Below are 11,158 nucleotides of genomic sequence, written 5' to 3' on the forward strand. Positions count from 1 at the left end.
AATCCACAATTATTAGAAATACTCAGCAGCAAAACTGGCAATTATACAAAGGGTTGTTATATACGGAACAGCTGTTCTCCATCTGAGAAAAGGAAATTAGTTTAAACTTAAGTTGGAAGAATTAAATTTAGACATATGGAATCATAGACCTTACAAAATGAAATTGTTACAAAAGAAATCTGCAGAATATCTTTTTCTAAAGGAGCTTTAAAGCTGAAGAAAAAAATCAATTGTTAAGTCATTTTAGTTTGTAGGCCACTAGGTAGCATGGTATATAGAGACCTGGTAGATAAAACCCTAGACCTGGAGTAAGGAAAATCTGAGTTCAAATCTGGCCTAGACACATACCAGCTGTGTGATCTTAAGTAGATCACTTAACCTCTGTCTGTCTCAATTTCTCATCTGTATAATGGGGATAATAATGGCACCTACTTCCCAGGGCTGGGGCAACTAGGTGGCACAGTGGATAAAATACAGGCCCTGGATTGAGTAAGACTCATCTTCCTGAGTTCAAATCAGGCCTCAGACACTTACTAGCTGTGTGACTCTGGGGCAAGTCATTTAACACTGCCTCTGTTTCCTCATCTGTAAAACGAGCAGGAGAAGAAAATGGCAAAACCAGTCCAGCATCTTTGCCAAAACCCCCAATGGGGTCATGAAAAGTAATACACTTCATGAAACAACTGAAATGACTGAACAATCACTCAGATGCTGAGTGGATAAAGTGAGATATTTGTAAAGGCTTTGCAAACCTTAAAGTGTTACAAAAAGGCTACCTACTGGTGGTGGTGTTATGTAGTACTAGGCTAGTTGTAAGCCTTACCTGAAATTATGGGGATGAACCAAAAGGTTCTATAATGGAGCACACTTCTTAATGTGTACACTCAGTACTTTTTTCCAAATTTACATTTAACACGCAAAAATCAATAGATGAAAGCATGTTGCACCAAAAGGTGTTACTCTTAAAAACTCATAGATCAATGAGAATACAAAGTACAACCTATGTAGACTAACAAGTTACAGCATGTATATATCCCAGATGAAATTAGGTCCATGGACAACTATGCAGACATGCTTTAAAAAATGATACCTGCAAAACTTGTTACCAGTTCACAACATCTAAAAGCTGTGCTCCTACTTAATATGATACATCTTTTAACAATAAGACAGTCATGTAAAATACTAATCTTTCAGTAGTACTTTCCATTTTCATTAAAACTTACTTGCCCAAAGTCTCTTTCAACATAAATTTATTTGATATACTGATCCTACACCATCTGACAAGGGCTGCCTCGCTCCGCCTCTCTAGGTTTCAGTTTCCCAATCTGTAATATGAAAGGGTAAACTAGACTACCTCTCATATCCCTATCTATGATTCTCTAATTGTCCAAATGGTATTGTTCTGGTATAGAGGTACTGAATAAATGTTGATCCTCCTATTCAAAGGATGAAAATGTTCTTTTTAGTTCAGACAGAATCAAGTTTTAAGGAATATCATTCTAGTTTCCAGACTGACATAAGATTATACATCCATATCATTGCCAGTTGCTTATGTGAATGTAGCCTTGCTAAAATAGCCAGTATTACAAATCCCTATACATTTACATTGTTTGAATACGCTGTCCTTTCACCTATTTGTTTTTTGTATATCTTTCTTCCTGCTTTCTCCTCTCCTCCATGCTCTCCACATCTCCTCAATTATGTCCACATTAACTGGCTACTTTTTTGCTGCCAGTCTCTGGGTATCTGCATTGAAGAATGTTCTATGACATCACCCTTCGGTCCTGAAAAACAAACTAACATAAAAGGTGTATCTGAAAATCATCAACTCCCCTAACCCCCCAAAAACCATCTATTTATTTCTTCCCTATGTAGTCAAACTACTGAAATAAGTTTCTAGCATTACGTGTCTTGAATCTCATCAACCATCTTCTTGTTTACCTTCTGACTACTGAAATAACGTATGCCAGTATACTCAAACTTTAGTCAATGGGTTTAGGTCTCTATTCTCATTCTGTCAGCTTTACACTTGTGTATTTCTTCAGTCAGAGAAAGGATAGGCTTCTTAAGTACTGTTCTCTCTTGACTCTTCTTTCTTTGAATTAGGATTTAAAGTTGGAAGTGACCTGAGAGATAAGGTAATTCAATCCTTCCATTTTGCATATTAAACTTAAGTCAAAAGAAGTTAAACGTTCACTTAAAAAAAAACCAGTAAATATCAGAGCTCTCTACATATTTCATCATCTCCAGTAAATATTTTTACTTTTTATTGGTCCCCGTAAGCAAAGAACCACAAATTTAAAGTGGGGGAAAGGGATGGTTTAAAAGTTTCACCTAGTCCAACCTCATTTTACAGAGGAGGAAACAAGAGCCTCAGAGACAAAACCTGCCCTGCCCTAGTTCACACAGAAATTGACAGAGCTGGGATTAAATCCCAGGACCTTTAACTATGTCAAGCAATCCTTCCATAAAACCATCCTGCCTCCCTAATCCATCTTTTCTTCTTAATGCAATAGGAGTAAAGACCTCATAGTAAGTAAACATGGAACATCATATATAATGATTGCACGGCGCATGAGTTTACTTATATCGTCCCCATTCCTCTCCTCAATACCCAAATGGACAAGTAGGATCAGTTTCCTCCCATGACTCAAAAGAGTCAGCAATTATTACATTCCCATGCTTAGATATACCTACTGACTCTGACTGCCTCATCTGACAATATCTTTATCCCTTCTAATAAAACTGACACTGGCTCCCCATTCAATCAAAATACATTTATTGAACATTTGCAAGGTACTCTGCCAGGTGAGAGAGGGCAGGGAGAGTTTAAAGACCTGAATAGGCAGATTTGTTGTTCCATCGTTTTTTCATTCACTAACTCATCATGACCCTTTTTGGGGTTTTCTTGGCAAAGATACTGAAGTAACTTGCCATTTCCTTCTCCAGCTCATTTTACATATGACAAAACTGAGGCAAACAGAGGTAAGTGACTTGCCCAGGTTCACATAGCTACTAAGTTTCTGAGGCCCAGTTTGAACTCAGAAAGATGAGTCTTCCTAATTCCAAGACTGGCACTCTATCCACTGAGTCAACTACCTACCAGATTAGCCCACAAATACTTCATAATACTTGATCATCAAACCAGACACTTTGGCCCATACAGTTCATTCTTCTTTTCCAATATAATGTGATTCCCTTTTTCTACAGACTAGCAACATCTCAGTTCCTATCTTTACTTCTAACAATGATCTCTGATGAGTTTTTAGTCATGTATCTCCAACTGCCTATTAGAAATTTCAAACTGGATGTCTTATAAGCATCTCAAACTCATCATGTTAAAAACTGAGCTCATTTATCTTTCCCAACCCTCTTTCAAACCTCTCTATTTCTTACCATCCTTGAGGGCATACTATCCTTGCATTCACCCATGTTCCCAATGTTGTCATTATCCTTGACTAACCATCTCACCCTTCATATCCAATCACTTGCAAAATCTCATATTTCTATAAGCTTGACTTTTCTTATATCCATCTCCTTCTCACTATTCATATAATAATCATCCTATCACCTCTGTCTTGGACCCCTGGCAAGCCTCTTTCTGTCTCTCACAAGTTTCTGCCCACTAAAATCCATCTTCCACACAGCAACTAAAGTAATTTTGTTAAAACACAATCATGTTACTCACCTACAAAAGCACCAATGGCTCCCTCTGGCTTTCAGGATCAAATATAAACTCTGGCTTTTAAAATCCTTCACAATCTAGCCCCCTGTGTTTCCAACCTTGGTATCCATTACTCTCCTTAATGTATCCTGTGGTGACATCTACTATGGCCTTCTTGCTGTACCTTTCACACTCCATCTCCTGTATCTCCTGACTCTATGCCTTTGCACTAGCTATTCCTCATATCTAGAATGCAATCTATTCTCAAATCTACCTCTTAAAATCACTTGTTTTCTTCTAAGTAAAGCACTTCTTCCTATATGAAGTCCCAGCTTCAAATCCCCCTCTTCTGTAAATACTAATATATATGCATACCATTTCCCCACAAGCTTTTTAAGAACAGAGGTCATAATAAATACTTTTCAAAATTTATTTCAAGGCAATTCATTAGACTGAAATAAAAATAAACAACAAATGCAAAACTACTTCTATTCCTATAAATTCCTCAAAACTCATTTCAAACAGAAAATTGGAGGAAGGTGGAGAATTTTCAGTCTTTCATTTGAAAGTAAATATTTTAATTAGGAATGAAATGTATAAAACAGAGTGTTAATATATTGCCCCCCAGTCTTCACACCCCTAAATTTCTTTAGGAAAAAAATTATTCAAAAGTAATAAAAACAATTTACTGTAAAGCTAACTACAACACAAATGACTGTAATACCCACATATACTAAGGGCACATTATTATACTTAAACGCAAGAGTAAGATGGATTTCCATATCAAAAGGGCACTGTAATTTCAAAAGAGAAATAGTCACAGCCTTCTTAGTTTCAGGTTTCTTCTAACTGACTCAAATAGAAAGGGCATTGGCCTTCAAGAGAGGAAAACGGATTACATCCCAGTTCCATAGCTTACTGTATGACTCTTAGGTCACTGAACTTCTTTTGAGCCTAAGTTTCTTCTGTCACGGGGGAAAAAAATAAATTAAAATATCAACACCTGTCTTTAGAGGGTTAAGATGAAGGAGTAAATGAAATGAGAAATAAGAGAGTATTCTAAAAAATGCATATCAGTATACAAATATGAAATATTTTATTACTATTAATATGGATGATGGTCATCCTGATCAGACCTCAAAGGACTGTAAAGTAGCAGGTTGTAATATTCATTTGTTCCTCTAGATTAAGAACAATAAACCCATTGCTTTGATTACTCAAAAAGATTCAGAATGGAGCAATTAGAGCCTATCTGAAGGTTCAGAAGTTAGGATAGTGATCTCTCCTTCACATCCTAAGGAAACTGATCTTTAAGTTTCTTTAAAGACAAAATTTTAAGAACCATGACATATGATATAGGTTATTAAGAACTACATATTATACTTTTATAAAGTATTTTTCTCTCCCTCCTCCCAAATTTTGGTATCCATGCTTTTTCTGGAAATTTTGTATTTTTAACAACCATTTTTTTAAAAAATCAGGATTACTCAAATATAAGTTATTTTAGGTGAATCACACTTTTAAGGACTATCAAAAGGGGATAAACATGGGACACAGGTACATAACACTTTTACTGAAATGGAAGGAAATAAGTTAAAGCGTAAGACAACAAAATAAAGGAACTGATAAGATGGGGAAGATGAAGTCAAAGTCAATATTTAAGACAAGATATTTGCATTTTATTGTTCACTTGGTGGTGTTGGGATAGAGATATTTGTGTGCATTAAGAAAAATCATTAAAGTCTTGTGTGTGCATACTCTTAAAGACTGAGAGAAATTAGAACAAATATTAGTTTAGTCCCAAATTTTTTCTTCCATTCATTTCATAAAGCAAAATGAAAACGTTTCTAAAAATTAGCTAAGTCAGAGACAGAGACTTTGGTTCATGGCAGCTATTGCCTGTGTGTATATGTACATATGTAAAATATTTTAAACATTTCCTATATAATGTTGACTGGGACCAAAACATACCACTTATACTTAAAGTGAACTATTAGTGAACTTTTTCTTAGGTGTCATCCACCAAAAGTATTAATATTTTGACAAATACATAAGGGATTTAAAAGAAAGTAAGTTTAAGCTAAGCCTTTACTTTTGATTATTTTTCTGAAAATTAAATACGTATTTTTATATCAAAATAACTAGACTACTACCCAAGAAGTTTCAAAAACACAAACATTGGACAAAGTATCCCATTTTCCCTAAGTGTGCCAATATCTAAAAGTCATTTGACCCTATTCTATTTTTTAATATAGTTTAATATAGTTTAATATAATTATCTATTTATCTATGTATCTAAAAATAGTTATCTATTTTTATTACCTGTTGGAAAGAGTTTCACTAACATTAAAATTTAATGCCTGATATTAGCAAAAAGTCAAAAACAAACTATGTATACACTGAGTGGAAAATGGTTGAAGAAACTGATATATGAAAGGAATGAGTGTCATTTCACCTTAAGGAATTCAAGAAACATGGATATTTTATCCTGACAAAAGTGAAATGCAGAACCAAAATAATACACACACTGGCAACCACGTGAAGGAAAACATAAACAGTAACAAACTTCAAGTGAAATACAATGAATAACATGGACTAATACTTTAAAAAATATAGGGCAAAATCAGGATTCTGTTTAAGTCGCAATTACTATTTTGTGCTGTTTTGTTTAAATATTTACAGGGAATAAACTTTCATCTAGTGTACATGTCCATGTTTTATTAAAACACAATTTATCAATAAAATATTTTTTGTATAGAAGGCTAACTACTATTATATTTTCATAGATGAGACAAAGGTACAATGGCTCAGTAAACTGAGCAATGTAACAAAATTGCAAAGTTCTAATAATATAAAGCATTGTATTTTATAAGCTGTTATTAGTGTATGAAGGGATAAATACTTGAATAAGATTAAGCTGTTCTTATATTTTGTTAACAAGAAATTTTTTCAACTTTGATATATTCCTGAAGTTGGTACATAAGCTAACAGTACTGACAAAGTTTATAAGCCCCATTTTATACTGATTCTCTATATAGGATGAATGTATTCATTTTCCACTGCAATTCTCCAACACAGTCAATTAGTTGCATCCTTTCTGAAATTGTTCAAACATAGTTTTGAGGAAGTGTTTGGAAAATTGCTGTATTTTCTTCAAAATCATCTTCTCCTATAACCCCAAAAAAAACCATAAAAGGAAAAGACAGTAAAGTAAAAACTAAATTTCCAATGGAAAAATCCTGCATACAATTTTTTTTCCTGTATTTGTCTAAGAACTTTTAAGTTCTAACAAAGATCTATTGTGAGGTTGATAACCAATCCTTTAAAAAAAAGTTCCTAATTATCATCTTTGTGAGGCAAGCATAAGATTTGAAAACAACAAATGTCATGTGTTCATAGTAGTACTGGGAAAAATTAGTTCATTTTAAAAGTAATTTTAGACTCTACAGATAAAAACTTGTAAAGTATATATGCATCACAAGAATCTTGGTAGCCAAAAAAGTTTTGAGTCTCCAGGTCTCTGAAACATAACCCAAACATATAAACACCAAACAATCAAGTATTCCCAAATATTTGTCATCCCTCTTACGTTTTCAAACGCAGAATTTAAATAATGATGCACAAAGCAACAAAAAATTACACCTGTCTTCTATTAAGTACAATGTACTTACAGTCTTCTATTGAGGACAATATTAAATGTATAAGAAAAAAACAACAGTATTTTGCAAACATTAACTATTTGTCTAAAGTATGTCACTGAACCCAACTCCCAATGCTTGAGAGAGACAAAAAAGAGATAGATTAACTGAAACAACATCAGATACAAACTAGAAACACATTTTAAAGAGTGGAACAAGAACTATCTAGTGCTGGGTTGAGTTAAAAAAAATTAAACCATTCTTTGACCCTCTATAGTAAGGAATCTGTTGATACAAGTTGTTTTTGTCCGTGGATCTAGTTACTGTTTTACCCATAATAAGGTCCTATAGCATAGCATTGTACTGAAGTCCCACCCAATCAATGCATGGAGAAAATTCCTCCAGTAGTGACTATCTACAACTTATTATTTTTCAGAACTGCCAAAAAATTGCAGTTCTCAAACCCCTGGAGGTACCTGAGAGGCTTTCAGGAGATTCGCTAGGTCAAAAGTGTTTTCACAATATCAAGACATTTTAGTTTCAATAATCAAGTAAGCATCAATAGATACAACCCCCAAAACAATAACTAGGGAGGCAGGTATAGTCTCAACAACTTTTGGGTAGTGTAAAAGAGATCTAGAGACCAAAAAGTTTTAGAACTGTTGCCCCAGAAAACTGAAATTAAGGGACTTACCCACAATTCCATACCACATGTCAGATCCACATTTTTTTTGACCCCAAAGCAGGTCCCTCTATTATACCAAGCTGTTTACATTATTGAATTTTACTAGTAATACGGGCAGGCCTGGTGATGTGCTTATACTTTCAAAGGACTGAAATGTCTAAGAAATATGATTCCAGATAAGAAAAAAATTTTTTTAACTAAATGCTCTACAATTAGATAGGAAATTTGAGACACTCTTCCAGTAGTGATAATGCATTGAAGAACTACTGAATAAGTAGTTTCAACAAAAACAAGCCCCAGGAAGCCATTTAAAAATCATTTTAGATTGTGTGTGTGTGTGTGTGTGTGTGTGTGTGTGTGTGTGTGTGTGTGCATCTCCCTACCTATCCATTACAGCAATAAGTATATTAAAATGGTACTTGTCCTCAAGTAGCTTATACCTTGTGGAGAAGACAAGGCTACATGACCACAAGATTAGTTATGGGTTTCCACAGCTGCACAGGTTGTAATCCAAAAACTTTTCTTCACAACTGATCTATGACTCTAGGTACAGTTTTCTAGAGAAACAATGTTCCTGTGTGTGAGTTCACAAGTCTGTTTAATCCATAATATCTCAACCAACAAACAAAACTAAAAAATTAAGACTATGAAAAGTATCTACCTAGTGTTGAAGAATGTTTCAATGGGGAAATACATGCTTATTCCAACTTCAATACCCATTCTCCACCAGTGACCTCTAGAGTGAAATGAAGAGGGAAACATTCCACATCTGCAGCAACTCTCAAAGTCTATCTACATATAAGAAGCCACCTCTCCAGGATTACTTTCTTGGATGTTCTGAATTGTATAACAAATGGCAGTTGCCCCCAAGAAGTACAAATTGGCTCAGGAACCTTTTCATATTCTTAAATCTCAAGTCCACAAGGCACGAACTTCACAGCCAGGAAAAACCACTTGCAAAAAAAGTACAGTATAGATAATAACCAATGTGGTAGGTCAGGAAAGAAAAAGTACAATGCTGAATAAAGAGGTGAGAATTAAAGGCAAATTAGAATTTGAATAAGCAGAACAAAGGGAGAATGGCACTCCAGGTAGGAGGATAAGCAAGAGCAAACACAAGGTACTTAAGTTCTCATAGCAGAGTGGTAATTAGAAGATGTTTTTGGTTTAGTAGTGGAAAATAAGACTGGATAACAAAAATCTCATCAATCTAAGGAGACCGTCAGAAAGAATTTATCTTTTTAAAACCTGGAGGAATTTAAGTTGTTCCAAAAGCCACTGTACCTAACCAAATCACATCCTCAATGTACTAAGATTCACTAGTGCAAAAAAAAAAAAATGCTTATTCTCCTAACGAAAAAGAAAAAGCAGAAATGCACGACTTTCTTTTAAAGGATTATTTCCACACTTCTACTTAATAAAATGGCAAAGTTGTGACCCTTCTATTTTTCTCCTCACTAAAAAGACTAGATTTTTTCCAGAATAAGGACTTCTGCATCAAAGCTCCATCTCTCTGAAGTCTGGTTTTTCTTCATTTTGATTTAGGGAGCTAAAGCCTTGTATGTGCCATGCCAATGGAATTACGGTGACATTAAAATGAGTCCTAACTATCAAGAGTGATGAAGAATGAAGAGAATGGGGACAGGGTCCCCACCTTGCTCTCTCGAGTAAATTGGTGAAATTATCGGACACTAAAACCTAATCTCAGGCTTTCCCTGGGGGGGAAGAGGAGGAAGGAAGGGAAGGGGAGCAACTTTTCAAAGCAGCAACTTCTAACTACTCAGTCGGTGGTGCATAAAAGAGTAAATTAAGTTACCGGGGAAAGGTCGGTGGTAAGAGTGGACTAAGATATGAAAAGCTAGGCCCTAGGTTTTTTTGGGGGGGGGACAGGAAGGGGAGAGACTGAATACATGACTTGACCTGTGAAATGAGAAACCATAAACCTCCCAACACTGCCGGCATTAAGCCGGGTTCCATCTTCCTAGGAGGCCCTGTAATTAAGGTGCTCACTTGAGGGGGTGCAACATGGGAAAGAGCTCAATGTGTAAAGGGGGAAAAGTGGTTACCTTGGAGAAACCATTTATTATTTCTCTTATTCCCATATGCGAGAATCACAAGGAGAAGGATCTTAAGGTCTGTCCTACCCCCACGCCAGGGGCTGCCTTTGGAGGAAGTTGGGCGTTTGGGGGTTTGGACAACTAGAAGGGGGAGACGAGGCCACCCGAGGCCTTTCCTTCCACCCACCCGTGGGTCCAACGAAGGCCCCGGGCAGGGCGAGCTTAAGCGGGGAACGCCATGAATGGGAGCAGAGGAAGACCCAGAGCCGGCCCAAAAGGCGCCCGGGGCTGGCCTGAGACGGTGCAAAGACGGGTGGGGGAGTGCGTGTGTGTTGTGAGGGAGCTCTAGATCCATTTCATTCGTGCGGTGTAAACAGGGCTGGCGTGTGGGAGGGGGCACCAGAAGCGGTTCTCGGGGTGGCAGTCAGGTCAGCATGGGGGGGCGGAGGAGGGCAGCCCCGGCCCGGACGCTGCCCCTTCCGCAGGGAGGCTCTCAGGAGCAGAGGAGAGAAAAGACAGGAAGGGGGGGGGGGGCAGACCCAGGAGCCGGGGGGAGGGGAAGAACAGATCCCGGACGGGGAGGGGGGTTTCCGGGGTGGGGGGAGGCAGCCAGGTGGCACTGGCCGGACGCCCGGGCCTCGCCGGGGCCTGGGGGACCTACCGGGCTCGGCAGCTGGGGGTGGCAGGGCGTCCCGGCGGCGGCTCCTCTCATGCTGAGGCGGCCTGAGGAGCGGGAGGCGGCGGCGGCGGCGGCGGAGGAGGCGGTGACGGCGGGGTGTCCCGGCGGCGGCCGCCTCCGCCGTGCTGCATCCCTCCTTCCCTCCCCACCCGCTTCCTCGTCCCCTCGGCTCCGGCTTTCCAAACTTCTTCCCCGGGATAAACAAACCAGCCGCCAGGGGCGGCCGCCTCAGACTCTCCCCCCTCCCCCCTCCCGCCCCCGGCTCCTCCTCGCACAGGCTCCCCCACCCCCGCGGCCACCGCCGCCGCCGCCTCCGCCGCTACCGCCGCTGCTGCTGCTCGGGCTCGGGCTCCGGTTCCCGGGCTCCGGCTCCCGGGCTCCGGCTTCCTAGTTGCGACGAAAGCCCCGGCCAGCTTCGGCGCATGCGCCGTGTCG

The 11,158-nt window shown here is 38.5% G+C and overlaps 1 protein-coding gene across 3 annotated transcripts in view; it reads right to left on the minus strand.

The window, feature by feature from the left end:
- Positions 1–10,905, minus strand: part of SPOPL (speckle type BTB/POZ protein like) — an 85,586-nt gene extending 74,681 nt beyond the window's left edge. For all 3 annotated transcript variants that reach the window (XM_072613197.1, XM_072613198.1, XM_072613199.1), the window contains exon 1: positions 10,706–10,905. The gene's annotated coding sequence lies outside the window, so the exon portion shown is untranslated. The remainder of the gene's footprint in view (positions 1–10,705) is intronic.
- Positions 10,906–11,158: the final 253 nt, after the last annotated feature.

The sequence above is a fragment of the Notamacropus eugenii genome, chromosome 5 (genome assembly GCF_028372415.1).
Source record: "Notamacropus eugenii isolate mMacEug1 chromosome 5, mMacEug1.pri_v2, whole genome shotgun sequence".
NCBI classification, from domain to species: domain Eukaryota; kingdom Metazoa; phylum Chordata; class Mammalia; order Diprotodontia; family Macropodidae; genus Notamacropus; species Notamacropus eugenii.